Here is a 14890-nt window from a genome sequence, read left to right on the forward strand (position 1 = left end):
ATTTTTATAAAAATAAATATATTAAAAAAAAAATTAAATTATAGTGCATTTTTTTAGAACAACATGGAGCCACAGACCATTAAAAGTACTATGCATCAGTATGAACTGATGTATATGACTACTTGTTAATGTACGATAATTTGCATTAGTCAATTAATTTTTTTCTTTGAGGCACCAAAGCTTTCTCCAGCCCAGGGGCCCACAGCATTGTAAATCCGGCCCTGCAGGCAGCCCATAGTTTAATCATCTATGAATATTTAACTTGATAAAACCTGGTTTAAAAGGAAAACATCAGTTTAATTAAGTGTATAGTAAGTTAAAACAGTGGTTTAATATAACATGTCAGAACCTTTTCACGATACATCTGAAAACCTAAGTATGCATATATTATGTATATGATTTATGACAGAACAACACAAATAACACATTTTTTGAAATTCAAGGAAAATGTTGAACAGTTTTTAGCAGTGAAAAGTTAAATAGCATACGCATGAACTCTTACAATCTCATACTCATTAATGAAATCCAACGTTAAGACTCTCTGTAGAAGTCATCTGAGCAGTTAATTCACTACTGTTGTCCAATTTAATTCAACATCAGTGTAATTAAAGAACATTAGTGAACAACCAGCAGCGTAACGACCAAGGCACACGGCTGGCAGGTCGGGGAGAAAGTTGTGGAGAAGTTTAAATCAGGGTTAGGTTGTAAAACAAAGCCTGAATGTTTCATAGTGCTCTGTTCAATCATCATCTGAAAACTGAATGACAGCGGTTCCTGCTGGAAACCTGCCAGGATGTGGCCGTCACTCTGGAGCGACAGGATGGAAAAGAACAACATTAATCAGAAGAGGCGGCCATTAGAAGAGCAGTAAACACACATCCACAGCTGAGGTGGGAGAATCTGTCATTATTACTCCACAGATCTGTCTTTTATGAAAGAGTGGAAAGAATAACGACATTGCTGGAAGAACCGCATGAGACATTCTGTTTAAGGTGTGTACAGGACAAATCAGAAGTGTGGATAGAAGGGTAGATAATAGTAGGTTTAGATCAAAACACAGTACTGTGTTAGAAAGAACCAAAGAATTTGTGGTTGGTCAAGTCTGAAAATTGATGTTCATGGATGTGGAGTCTCCAATATGGCAGAGCTTGAGATGCTTTTGCTAGATGAATAGGTAACATTTTCTCTCTTTAGATCTGGAAAGTTGGTGAGAGACACATTAATAAAGCTGAGGCTCTAATTACAGCAAAAAAGGAGACGAGTATTTGTAAAAATGTTCCCCACCTTCTGTTGTTCCATCACAGAAAATCTTTATAAAATACACAGAGAGAGTTTAGTTTGTATAAATAATTTATCAGGAGATTGTAGGTTTAACACACAGTTGCGGAGTTACTGTATCTATTGTAGGGAAGTCTGCATGAACAATGATTTCACTATAGCTGAGAGCACCAGCATTAATATTATCATTAAACAATTGTTTAATGATAACATTGTGGTGCGATCACAGACCACTCACTTTCTCCAAGCAAGCGCTTTATTTAAAGCTATTTAGAATCAAGATGCAACATGATGGATTTTTTCCGCTCAGTAAACTTTCTTGTATGCTGCATTCGCCCAAAAGGCAGTTTTCAGTTCAACAGCACAAAAACCTTTTGTTGCAGAGGTCTGCATAGTTCATGACCTTCCAGATGGAAATCATTAGACGTATTTTCTGGTAATGAGCATTTATTGTTTCTAAAAAAAAAATCTATTATATCAGGGTAGATGTAGATTTAAAGCGTAAACTAGGTTTATATATTTAACAAAGATGTTGCAGGTTGGGTTTAACTGGCCTACTTTATCAGCCTCGACAACATTATGAAAGCATTTAGACATCAATAGATGTTATTACTCCTTTTCTACTACATTTACATTTTTATGTGAAAGCTACATAATCTTTCCTATGTCCCACAATTCCTAGAAATTGATGTGCGAAGCTCTAAGTACCTGTAGACAAGCATGAAATGATTTGTTTACATAAAGGAAATTGAAGTCAGAAGTGACAAAATAACAATATGTGTTTATGAAATGGGACAAAGAATTGGTGAGGAAGCCCAATAATAACCAGGATGGACTTTAGTCATCTAAACAATGCAGATGATTAGCAAGCAGGTATACACTATTCTAAGATAAGCTAAGACTCATTCCCATCTGTAACTAAGGATTTTCCAAACCTAACTGTTAGCAAGGTTTTGTAAAAGTGTGAAACCTTTCTCAAACTAGAAATGCTTTTCAGGAAATACTGCAGCAGTAAAACCTAGTTGCAAAGCAAACAAACAAACAAACAAACAAACAAAAAAATTCAAACAAGTTCCACATATTGAACAAAACAAGCATAAAAAAGACAGTATTATAGCTCATATTTACGTTTCATACTGCTTTCAATCAGAAGACAAAACTAATAAGAGAAATAATTTGCTGAAGCAAAATTTTTCTTGCTAAAAGCCGAAAAAACAGGTCAGTCATGATTTAGCACAGAGGTGTCAAACTCATTTTCATTTTGGGCCTCATCTGAAATCTGAATGTTCTTAAAGGGCCAGTTGTGCCAGAATATATTGATAAAACCAATTAAGCTGTTAAAATACCAATAAATAACTGTTCCAACAGATTTTGTGATTGTGTTTTTTTTTTGACATTTTGTGATGAATATTTAGAAATATTTCTAAATATTTAACATCATGCATTAGCATGATGTTAATGCATGATGTTAAATGTGGCTCTTTACCACTTGCTATATCGGTGACGGATTCAATGTTTTTGACCGATTTTGAGAACATTTTCAGTAAAATCAAAAAAAAAAGTGGAAATTTGCTTTTGCGTGAATTTGACAGATTTGTGAAAATCTGGAAAGGCTTATTGATGTAATTTGGAGTCTAGAGGGCCACATAAAAAGCTGCGGCAGGCCAGATTTGGCCCCCGGGCCTCGAGTTTGACACCTGTGATTTAGCAGGGTCAATTCAAGACGAATCTGTTGTTTGTTTGATCCACACAATCAAAGTGCATATCAAAATGTCTAAAATGTTTATGAAAACAATTTCAACACAACTCAAGCCTTGAGAGTCACATTAATATGAACAACTTTAAATAAAACAAGGTTCATCTCTGCTCTTCTGTTTTTGTTTTTTATTGGGTCACTAAGGTGACTCGGGCTTATTTTTGCTTTTCAGGCTCTGCTGACTTTTTCAGGACAAAACCTGGCAGTAGAGAGTTAAGCAGCTGAGTTAAGAGTTAGCTGATCAAAGTCTGAGGCCAATTTCTTGCATCTCTTGGTGTGAAAAACTAAAAGTTTATTTTCGGGGAGAGAATAAATCATAACAGGTCAATAATTGGGCTTTAATCCGGGCTTCACTCAAATCACTCATATTTTGAAAATGAGATAAAATGAACAACAATGAAAATTACTTTTGGAATTAGAAAGGAGTTGGCACATTAAATAAAATCAGAGTTTGTATGATTGATTTAATCACATACCCATCAGAGAGCCCACACAGCGTCACAATAGTAAAGCCTTCATGAATTTTAATCATCTCCGTCATTGATCTGCTTTTGTAAAAGACTGTGTATGGTAACTGATCTAAGCTGGAGGAAGGGAATATTATCTTTATAGAGAAATGTTTCTCATTAAATGTTCAAAGCCAGTGGGATGAAAGCTTTCAGTAACATTACGAAGGCTTAGGGGGAAAAGAAAGCCCCGTCTCTTGAATAAACATTAATCTGAGGGGGAAAAAGAAAGACCAGCAGAATTTTTACAACGTTTAATGATAGTTTAACAAATACGGTACTTATATTAACTATAGATGTCAGTGAAGTTAAATGTACCTTTCAAGGGGTCTCATAAATGTAAGTAGCAAAAAAATAAAACAACAACCTTAAAGTCACCAATGATCTTCATGCTTTCACAAGTAAGTAGACACAGATCGTGTCTCCTTGGGGCCCAGAGGCCACGCTGATATCGAGTCAGGCTGACGCACATAAGCCGTTGCCGGAGTAAAGGGCAAATCATCACCAAAAGTAGGCCAATGTCTGTCCTGTCTACTTTCTTAATGTGCACACAGCCTCCGGTCAGCCTCAATCCCAGGAAGTCCAAGCAAAAATATCACTTTTTTTTTCAAAAACTAAAAGGTTTTGATCAGTCAGACCATTTAGGGCAATGAGATCAGGGCTGCAACTAACGACTGTTCTGACGATCAATTGGTTGGATTAAAAAATGGCCACATTCTGAAGATTTTCCAATTAAAAGCTCTTTAAAAACAACATTGCAATAATTTAATTTCCTTTTTTAAATGACAAAATAAACATTTTATTTCCTAAATTGCAATGACGTAGCATTCCTTTAGTGTATGTTTGGATGCATCTGGAGCTAAAAGAAAATACTTCTAACATCAACTCAGCCCTTTCTGCTTGTCTTCGCATCAACATGCAGCACTAAGCTGTGAATTATTTTATTGATTAATAAATAGATAATAAAAAGCCCATAATAGGAGATTTTCTTGCAAAGTTTGAAGCAGATGAAGCTAAAACAGAACAGTTGTTTTTGTGATTTTAAATAACTGATGTATTTTTTTTTGTACAGTTTTTTGCATAGTTGCTGCTCTGAGTGTGTTGTTCTTTCAGAAAATTGCTCTTTTTAAATTTTTGTACGCCAGTTAATGATTAATTGATTAGGAAATTAGTTGACGATTATTTTAATAATTGATTAATCACAATCAATTCGATTAATCATTTCAGAACTAGAAATCGATTGCATTGCTCTTGCTGTTGGACATCGCCTATCTTTGTATACTGCATAGTTAAATACAGACATACACAGCAGTGGCTGCTTTGAACGCAAAGAGATCTAAATTTTCATGATCAGGTTTAACATCTGAGTCATCCCAGCCATGTTTGCTTGATTCAGATATTTAACCGTCTAACCAGAGCTTTAAAATGCGTGCCGCATTGTCCAAAGTGAGAAATCACACCGCAGACATCTGGCTCCCTAATTTGAATTTGTTTGTTTGTCTAACTCTGTTTAAGGGGTATGTCAGTGTCACAGAGCAGATCTGTCCTGGCATGCTTGTTGACCCAGTTTCTGTGGCTGTAAGAGCATGGCTGTGAGTGCAGAGCCTCTGTTGCCTCCGATGTGGACAGGCCAATCACACTGTGTGAGTTGGCTCCTGTTAGGTGACGTTGCTAGGGACGGAAGGGCAAGCCGGAGGTCAGGGGCGGCCCTAATGCGTAAGAGAGAGAGAGACGATAAGTCCTCAGGCCCCAGACTCAGCTGGTGAAACTGGAAATCCCCATTACTCAGATGTTAAATGAGAGCTGGAGAAAAGTTTGAATCTACCTATAAATTTATGATCAAGTCAACATCTCAACACAAACATGTTCTTGGATATTTCACAGAACTAATTCAGAGACCCAGAAACTTCATGACGCCACGATCTTAGTGTCACTGGAGCTACGTGGTCAAGTTCAAAGTTCAAAGGGAAATCTGTATGTTTCTATCACATTTATTGTCACGTATATTTGAAGGGTCACACATGCAAACTCTGCATACCAATCATATGTTGGATGAACTTTAACTGCTGTTGATTTGTTTAATGTGAGCTTTACTGATGTGTAAAGCTCACAGGTATTAAGTGACACTGGGATGAAGGAAAAGAAAGTAAAAGAAATACACGTGTTAATCATTAGTCAATATCATCATTGCAATACTCAGCAATAGTATCATAACTTCATATTGTCTTGATATTGTAAGGCCCTGGTTTGTAACGTTTTGTAAAACAGCCTTAGTCAGTTTGGTGATTTTAAAAACCTCTGAATGACCGATTAATCTCCTTTGTAGCATTTAGATTTGTCTGCAGTATGAGTCTGGTCTGACTCACATTTACAATGAGAGTGGATTCACATACAGGATCAGAGGCTTAATCACGTTTACCGTGACGACCCAGAAAGGCTCCACTTACCACAGACTAGCTTCACAAGTGAAGGAGTTCACTCGGTGTTTGACGTAGCTTAAGGCTGTTTGTGTTTTGCCACTTACTTGACTTTGTGATTTCTCGTCTCACTGACGGACCACACATTTGGTCCATGTCAGGACAGAACAGAGGATTCCTCTGACCCTGAACCCACCAGGTCTGTTAGAGAGCAGACTGCAGTATTTCCATTACAGAAGAAAATCACACAGGAATAAGTTCGTTCACGCGATAAATCATTAAAAAGACATGATGCACCATCATCCTCCAAATCAAAAACATTGTTTCCATTGATGTTCTGTGAAATACACTGATTGTGATACAGTCGAAAAACCACCTCGTCCTAGCGAGATGTTTTCAAAGTAGCCGTTTTTCAATTAAGCTAATTTATTTCTAGAATTTGCAATTATATAGTTAATGGATGCATAATTAATGACAGGTCTTTTTTTCTCAACTACCAAATGATCCTAGTTCACAAAATCAGAACATTTTGATTAAAAATTAGTAAAAGTGTTTCTTTCCTGAGATATTGCCATTCTGTTAGCAGCTCAAATGTCTCCAAAAGGACCAGCAGCTTATTGAAGTTGATGCCAGTCAGTGTTCAGAGGGGCTCCAGTTCCATCTGACAAAGGAAGAGTGAATTTGCTACACTTGATCACTTCCTATACGGAGAGAGATTGGGTCTGACAGTCAGGAAGCAGATATTTGGAAAATAACTTCATATTTCAAATACCATCTTCTTATTCACGTCTGCCTCTTTTAACCAGCTGGCCGAAGCAAATTGTTTGGACACGTCTGTGGGCAGGTACCGAGAATTAAAGGTCACTCCATGAATAAACCTATCAAGACTAATGCTGTTGATGGAAGGCTGTAAACCAATGTGGCAATACCTTAGACCGATACTGTTAGCATTTCAGTGAGCAGAGCTTTCATTACTTTAATTAATGAAAATAGAGAGGAAGTTTTATGTATGTGTGTAAATAAATATACAGCTAAAATGATCAGTTCTCTGATTTTACTCTTTACAGGTTTATGTTTGAGTAAAATGAACATTGGTCTTTTATTCTATGAACTACTGACAACATGTCTCTGAAATTTCAAGCAAAAATCTATTATTTATTTGCAGGAAATGAGAAATGGTCAAAATAACTAAAAAGATGCAGTGATCTCAGACCTCAAATAATGCAAAGAAAACAAGTTTATATTCATTTAGAAACAACAATACTGATGTTTTAACTCAGGAAGAGTTCAGAAATCAATATTTAGAGGAATAACCAGGAGGTTTTCAATGGAGTTGAGTCCAGTGGCCTTTTTCCAGAGCTGAATATATAGAAGTACGATTTTGATGAAGAAATTGTATATAAATTTGGGAGAGTGGAAGGATACGTAGTTTTATTTTTCTTTCAGCAAATAAACCTCTGAAAAGTCTTGTGAGGTTTTGTTTAGCTCATTATAAAAACCTGTGTTCAGTGAAAACATCAGTGAACAAACAGCAGACAGGTTAGGGAAAAATCAGAAAAGATGCATGTGGTAACTCTGGAGGAGCTGCAGAGCTCTGATGACTGGACAACTAATAACTGTTCACGCTTCCAGTGTGTGAATGATTATTGGCTTTTATGAAGAAGTGACAAGAAGATGACTGCAGTTTAAAGAAAGTCATTAAAACAGTTCCCATTGACGTTTGCCACAAGACATGGAAGGGATCGAAAAAATGTCAAAGAAGATGCAAACAAATGAAATTCCATAAATTGTGTAAAGCACCCTGAACGCACCATCCCCACAGTGAATCTAGACCTAAATCCAGTAGAGAATCTGTGGCAAGATGTGAAATGTGTTCACACAGATTATTCCTCCAATCTAACTGAACTTGAAGTTACAAATCAGTGTTGGGCAGGTCGAGCTGTTCAGAGACATCCGAAAAGACACGTGGGTCCGACTGCGGCCAAATGCCTTCCTACAAAGTCTGAATCCTTCACATTATATGTGTGAATCTGTGCTTATATACTACGTGAATCTTCCAAAAAGACATTAAAGTCAAAGTTTATAATGACACAAAACGTGAAAATGTTTTCGGGTTTGTACAACATGCTATGAAGCCTTTCAGGAAGAGTCTAATGGTGCTGATTCTTCAAACTGCGCCAGGTGTTCTTTATCTCAAATAATCCAGATGAAAGAATGTTAAAATCAAACAGTGTTTTGTTAGGTTATTGGGTACGTATCTCATCTCTTTAAGCTGTTTTATAGCACTCAGCAGTACTACAGTTAATATATTTATTGCACTTAATGACTCCACCGAAAACAAATTTCCTCTCCTCACGTTTCAACTTGCGTGCCATCATGTGTAGAACATGCTTCCAGTTTTCTCATTATCTCCAGCACTAATGCTTTCTTCCATTAGAGCGTTAACAAGCCAGAATAATTTCTCAGCGGACTAATTTTGGAGATGCCTTGGCTAACCCTGGAGGGCATGCCTCCCCACAACCACAGAGCACACACTGAAATTTAAGCTCCGCTGCAGGGAACGCATCTTATGACATTTCATCTGGCAAAGAACAGAGGAAGACGGTGGAGAAGTGCAAGATCAAGCTGTCAAGGCAGGGAAGGAAGTGGAAATTTATGTGTCACACCTTCACATCTTCTCAACATTAAAAAAAAAAAAAAAAAAAATCCCTGTAATCCATGTAAGATCCTGAGTGGGTCACATATCTGCATGTAAACAGCTGATGGAATGAGGCGTCTAGCCCATGCTCTGTAAGTTTTCTAGATGGACTTCTGGACTCTGAGGTCATTAACACTTCAGCTGTTATCATTATAATCAGGAGTGCAACTATTAATGCAAATTCACTCATCAGTCGCAAAATTTTGCGTGAACTTGCAATTTTCACCAGTCATCGCAACTTTTCTGCAAATTTGACCGATCGCCTCAACGTTCTTTGTGTTTCCTCCTTTTCTGACCAATCACTGCGACACGACTGGATCTCTCTTTTCATTTGAACTTTTCTCAGTTGCTACTGCTCTTGAGTTAGTTGTAAAGACGTACCGTGATTTTCTGGTTTTTAGAACTGCGCAGTCTGTGTCATGTTCAGCGACAAGTTTGAGCCAAAAAGCGAGAAAAAAACATTAAAGTTTTCTTCCAAACAAGTACTAGGCTAGTTAACGAGAATGCTAATGTTGTTCTTGTTTCCTGTTTTACATCCCTTTCTAGTTAGTTAATGGCAGGAATAAATCCAATCTTTAACTTCTGTTTATTACCAATAAATTCCTTCCATCATCAAATGTTGTTCACTGTGACAATTATGTGTATTTACTTAATGCGAAATGATTTTCTCCACAACTGGAACAAAGTCTTTTCACGTAAAATTACCTCAGAAGCAAAATCTAGAAGAAAAAAAAAACACAATAAATGACAGTGGCATAAAAAACAGTGACCCAAAGCAATGGTACTAACATCCATTTCCCCGTGTTTGTTGGGAGAACAAGTCTGCCGTTTATAAGAGCTTGACATGGCCCTGTCGCCAGGCAACCCCACACACAGAAGCCTCCAAATTAGTTAGGCATGAATGGGTAGATGAGCAATTCCCAAAACAAGCCTTTCTGTTTGGCAGTGCATTTTAAATGCTGGGAGATAGGATGGAGCGAAAACAGGGCGAAGGAATATTACATAAATACGTTGCTCATGATGAATTATTTAAAAGAAAAAAAACACTGATTACATGTCAGTACATGTGCGGGCAAGAAGGACAAGAATCCTCTGGGAACATCTGGTTAAGAGCGTTCAGTTAGTCATTTCACTTTTTATCCATATTCTGTGTGCACTCAATTCTTCTGGATGATTGATTGAGATGTAGAATTATGAATACACACAAAGCAAGCATGTTTATGTACAGCAGTGTGTTTAAGTGCACACATATTCAACTGGCTGTTCCTTGAGACACGTGAAACACTGAAATACTCACTGAGAAAGAAAAAATCCTCCACTCTATTAACCTCACAATGGGGACATGTAAAAGCAGCTCTATGGAAACCAGACCTTCATCTGACAAAAGAAGAATTTAAACAATGAAACAGCAACCAGTTAAAGTACTTAAAGCCAGATGACAAAAAGTTTTACAAAAAAAAGAAATCTCTTATATACGTTAGTGATGCACCCATCAGACTCCTGAGGCTCATTTCCAATCTTTAGATTTTGCAAATCTTTGACTGGTCAAAACTGACTTCATCCAATTAGAACTGTAATATAAAGAGATATGATCAGGCTATTTTAATACCACAGGAAAAAAAAAAAAAACCCAGATACATTTCTGCATCACTTTTCATATTTTTTGCAGTGTCGGTTGCCATGGTTTCTGACCAGTTTCTATTTGACATTTGCAACCCAGCAGTTGTAAGAATAAATTACAAACTTGATAACTTTTACTCTGACGTTTCCAAGAAACTAACGTTTCCAAACCCACCGTGTTCATTGACAAACTACCTGAAAGCTCAAAAAGGTCAAATAGAGGATATTTCCTTTGTCCAACTTGCTGCAACGTCCATTTTGTTTCTCCTTTGAATGAACCAGAGGCTCACCTTGATAAATATGCTTTTCTTTTAAACAGCTTCGTTTAATCTGTGTGAATCCTCTGACTATGTTTTTAAACGCCTCACTGGCACTAAAAATGGCTGCTTCTGAGCAGAAAACATTCATTTACTTTACAAGCGGAAAACATTTTAAAACAAGCTGGATTTTGACCAAGCAAGCCGCCGAGGCACAACGCTAGACGCAAGTACTGCAACAGTTTACAGATTAAAAATATTTAGCATTACATATGATCAACTTTTGTGACATTTTTTTTCACAATATGATATTTGTGATTCAGGCATTTACTTTTTTTAATTTTTTTTACTTATGGTTCCCCATAGCAACGTGAATCTTTGGGCGATGCTGACACCTGTGAACGGTGTGATGTTAACAAGGCAGGCAGAGGTGAGGAGGACGAAAACTATTTTTAAAACAGCAAGCCACGTAGGAGCTGTGCTGAATGACTACATTGTGCATCTTGTGATGGAAATCGTGCAACATTTCTGCAATAACTGACTAAAAAAAAAAGTATCTCAAGGATGAGCCAAAGCAGAACAAAAACACTGCAGTTTGCATTGATTAAATCAATCAATCCCCAAATCCTGGGAAAGATGGGAATAAATTCAAAAAAGATTTAATCTGCTAGTTTAGTTTAAATAGAGGCTGTTTGTTGAGTTTTTATTTTCCCACAACCAGAGTGCAAATGCTTAATTCTAAAATAATTGTATTAATTAAATTCAGTTCAAACTATGTTATTGATCCCCTAGATAATAACATTACAGGTAATATTAATTTAACATTCCTCCAGTGAAATGAAAATATGGATGATAAGCGATCCAGAAATAAAGCAATTTGAAAAAGTACTGACAGTCACTTTCCAGAGCTTAATATGTTTTCACAAATAAATCATTTACTCTCAGTTGATATGACTGATCAGCTCCGTTCATTCGGCTCATTCGTTCAAACTGAGATCACTATCCATGGTGCTGAAACCTTTAACATGTTCCCACATTGAACGGTTTAGTCAACAACACAGACTTGGTGGAAAACAATGTGTTATAGTGGCGGAAAATATCTGAATTCTGTTTACATGCAATGTCTCCATTGGCGCAGGAACACTTGCGCTTCAGATTAAATGTGGATTAAAATGTGTTCATATCACAGCCAAATGTTTATTCTAGATTATTTTTCTTTTCTTCCTGTTTCTCACTTTCCTCTCTCCTCACGAAACTAATTCTGTTACACTGACGTTTGGCGCTACAAAACGACGAAATTATTTTTAACTATTAAAAATACGTGCTTGCATTTAAAGATTTAAATTTAAAGATTTAAAGAGAAAGCCAAACGATTCCTGTTGCAGCTTAGAGACAGTCAAGAAAAACTACACTTCCAAAGAAACGCTCAAGTAAAAGTAGTCGGAGATAATTTACCTTGGTAAAGCAGATTCTTCAGGGGAGGAAAAAAGCAACACGTTCCCTTCTCCTTCTGCACGTCGTGCTGTGTTTGCGGTCAGTCCGTCCACTTTATCGCGGGTTCGTAACGCAACTTCGCCTGCTGTGTGAGCTCGCGCGCCGCTTCGTTTACTGTCCAAGGCAGAAACTGGCTGAGCGCGAGACGTGCGGCACGTGGCAGCATACTCCGCTCGCGCGCTCTTCCTCTCCTCACAGGTGTTGCGGCGCGCGGGAGGGGATGCTGCGTGCAGATGATGCTGGATACGACGAACAGTTCAAAGCCGATCCTGGCGGTGAGGAGCGGGGCTCTGAGGTAGTTTAGGGAACCAAAACTAAACACAAAATTATTAAGATAAACGTTTAATAGATTAAATTCAAGAATTTTTTATTTATCCATAATGGAATAAAAATGTCGTAACATGTCTGATTAAGTGTCTTCAAAGAGTCGTTGTGGATGGTGATGCTAGGAGCAGGAATGACTGAAGAGACCTCTGACTGTAGACTGCCTCTGGGTGACAGTGACTGTCATGACATGCTAACAGCTCGAGAAAATATTTAACAGGAATAAGTCACGATCCACCTCATTGGCTTTGTCGCTGCTTTTTTCATCTTTCTGGAAAGCAGAGAGACGCTGGAGTCGGGGATTTGGACTTCCAGCGAAGAAGCCTCTTTTCCAGCTCCTCTGGGATTTGGAGTTGTAGTTCAGGTGTAGTTTGAGCTTTGAGGTGCGAATCAGCTGCTCTCAGCTGCTAAAACAACACCCTGTTGCCACGGTTACGCATCATGATAAATGATGCGTAACCGTAAACTACAAAGGCAAGAGCAAAGAAAAAACCTTCTAGATGCAACAAAACCAGAGGAAGGAAGGAAGGAAGGAAGGAAGGAAGGAAGGAAGGAAGGAAGGAAGGAAGGAAGGAAGGAAGGAAGACAGACAGAAGAATGGAAATATGGTAGAAGGAGTGAAGGAAGGAAAGAAAAAAGAAATGAATGAATGAAGGAAAAAGATTGGTTCCATGGATGGATGGATGGATGGATGGATGGATGGATGGATGGATGGATGGATGGATGGATGGATGTTAAAAGCACTAAACTGGTTCACTAGTATTTGTTAGTGCAGTGTTCCTTCGTATTTGTGTGTTTCAGTAATATTTACAATTTTATTACATCACTTCTACACTTAATGTGTAAAAATGTACTATGGGTAAACATTCAACTTCAGTTTAAAAAATAAATAAAAGTCGTTTGGGAAATAAAGTTGAACATAAAATTAAAAGATGCACTTCTGTATATTTTCACCTGTCAGTCCTTTACAGTAAAGCTGTAATGTGTCGCGAGTTGATCAAATTAAAACCATGAACATTTGGTTTAGTACTGAGGGAACGGCTCAGACTAACCCTCTCTAAACAGGATCTCTGATTCAGAGATTCTGACTAATCAACACAACTGATCAGTGAGTAAGGAAGCTGTCATCAGCTCGGTTCTGACTTGGCATTTTCCGCCGCCGCTTGCTGACCTGATTGGAAAGCAACCAGGCCCTGATTCTAATTCCAGTCAGCATCTCTTTTGCTTTGACTGTGTTATTTCTTTCCCCGCACATTTCAAACATGCTATTTTTACCTCTGCTTTGAAAAAAAAAAAAAAAAAAAAAACACCTTCTAGCCACCTTCAAATGAAAAAGAAGCTGTAAGCTCTGATAATTTATGAAATTAGCAACGCTCGGGGAGCAGAGAAACGTGTGTTTTTGGGTTTCAGCATCTAATTGTGGACACAAATCAAAAAACATGAGTTTTACAATGCAAACACTGTTCAGGATGAGTCCTTTCATCCCTCCCTAAACGATTATTAGACACTCGAAAAATGAACAAAAACATGGAGATCGACAACCTAGAGGATGAGTATTGAGTGAATTTAGACTAACAGACATTGTTGACACTCAAAAGTATTTCAAGCAAAAAGTTTTATACACACAAATACCCCATTATACCACTGATAATGGCAAAATCATTTGAGTGTTTTGCAAATTTCTTAAAATCCCAAAAATCACATTTACGTGAGCGGTGAATACTTTCCAGATGCGTCTTAATTCAGTTCTACTTCACACCCAGTCTTGGTATTTGCTCAAGACGACATGAATGTGAATTGGACAGTAACATCAATGCATCTGCTTCGCTTTAGGCAATATGGACGAATATGGACGCATAATAATGTAATCATCTATGACCACATTGTCTTTTCTTATCATTTTCTAACAGCTGAATGTTTACTTAAGTTGTGTGTGAGTCTGTGTGTGTGTGTGTGTGTGTGTGTGTGTGTGGGTGTGTGTGTGTGTGTGTGTGTGCATTGGTGCAAAAGAAAGAACAAAAGGAATCAACATCTAGAAACTTTTAGCTGCTAAGTAAAATCCTGCAGGCTTGTCCAAAATAAGCATTTTTAGACTTATATCCACACAACTAATCACTGATGTGTCATCTAAAAAAAAAAAGTAAATCTGTTTTATTGCACACAATGTGCACCTGTGCTCAGTTAATAATAATTATTATTTATCTGTAATCCTAACTTACATGAATTTGACCAAAGACATAAAAGATTTTTGGGAAGAAAAATAAACACGGTAGAAATGAAATGAGACCAAAACACGGTCTGCTGATTTACTTTCAGGATTTGATCATGAATGCAGCACATTTAAACACAAAATGCCTCTCCTGCTTATGTTGATGTGACAGAAAACAGGAAAGAAAAGCATAAGGGTATTGAAAATGTTTTGTTTTCTAAACTTAAAAGCATATATGCAGATAAAAATCTAGTAAAAGCCAAGATTATCCTCTCTCCTTATTTCACAATTGTTTCGCAAAGTTCATGCACTTTTCCAGAGGCATTAAATT

The 14890-nt window shown here is 37.4% G+C and overlaps 1 protein-coding gene across 1 annotated transcript in view; it reads right to left on the bottom strand.

The window, feature by feature from the left end:
* The window catches only part of LOC103148440 (voltage-dependent calcium channel gamma-5 subunit), a 22103-nt gene extending 9727 nt beyond the window's left edge, over positions 1–12376 (bottom strand). Inside the window, exon 1 of the mRNA XM_007567220.2 lies at positions 11988–12376. The gene's annotated coding sequence lies outside the window, so the exon portion shown is untranslated. The remainder of the gene's footprint in view (positions 1–11987) is intronic.
* Between the last annotated feature and the right edge of the window lie 2514 nt (positions 12377–14890).

Source organism: Poecilia formosa, unplaced genomic scaffold (genome assembly GCF_000485575.1).
Source record: "Poecilia formosa unplaced genomic scaffold, Poecilia_formosa-5.1.2 Scaffold205, whole genome shotgun sequence".
NCBI lineage: Eukaryota > Metazoa > Chordata > Actinopteri > Cyprinodontiformes > Poeciliidae > Poecilia > Poecilia formosa.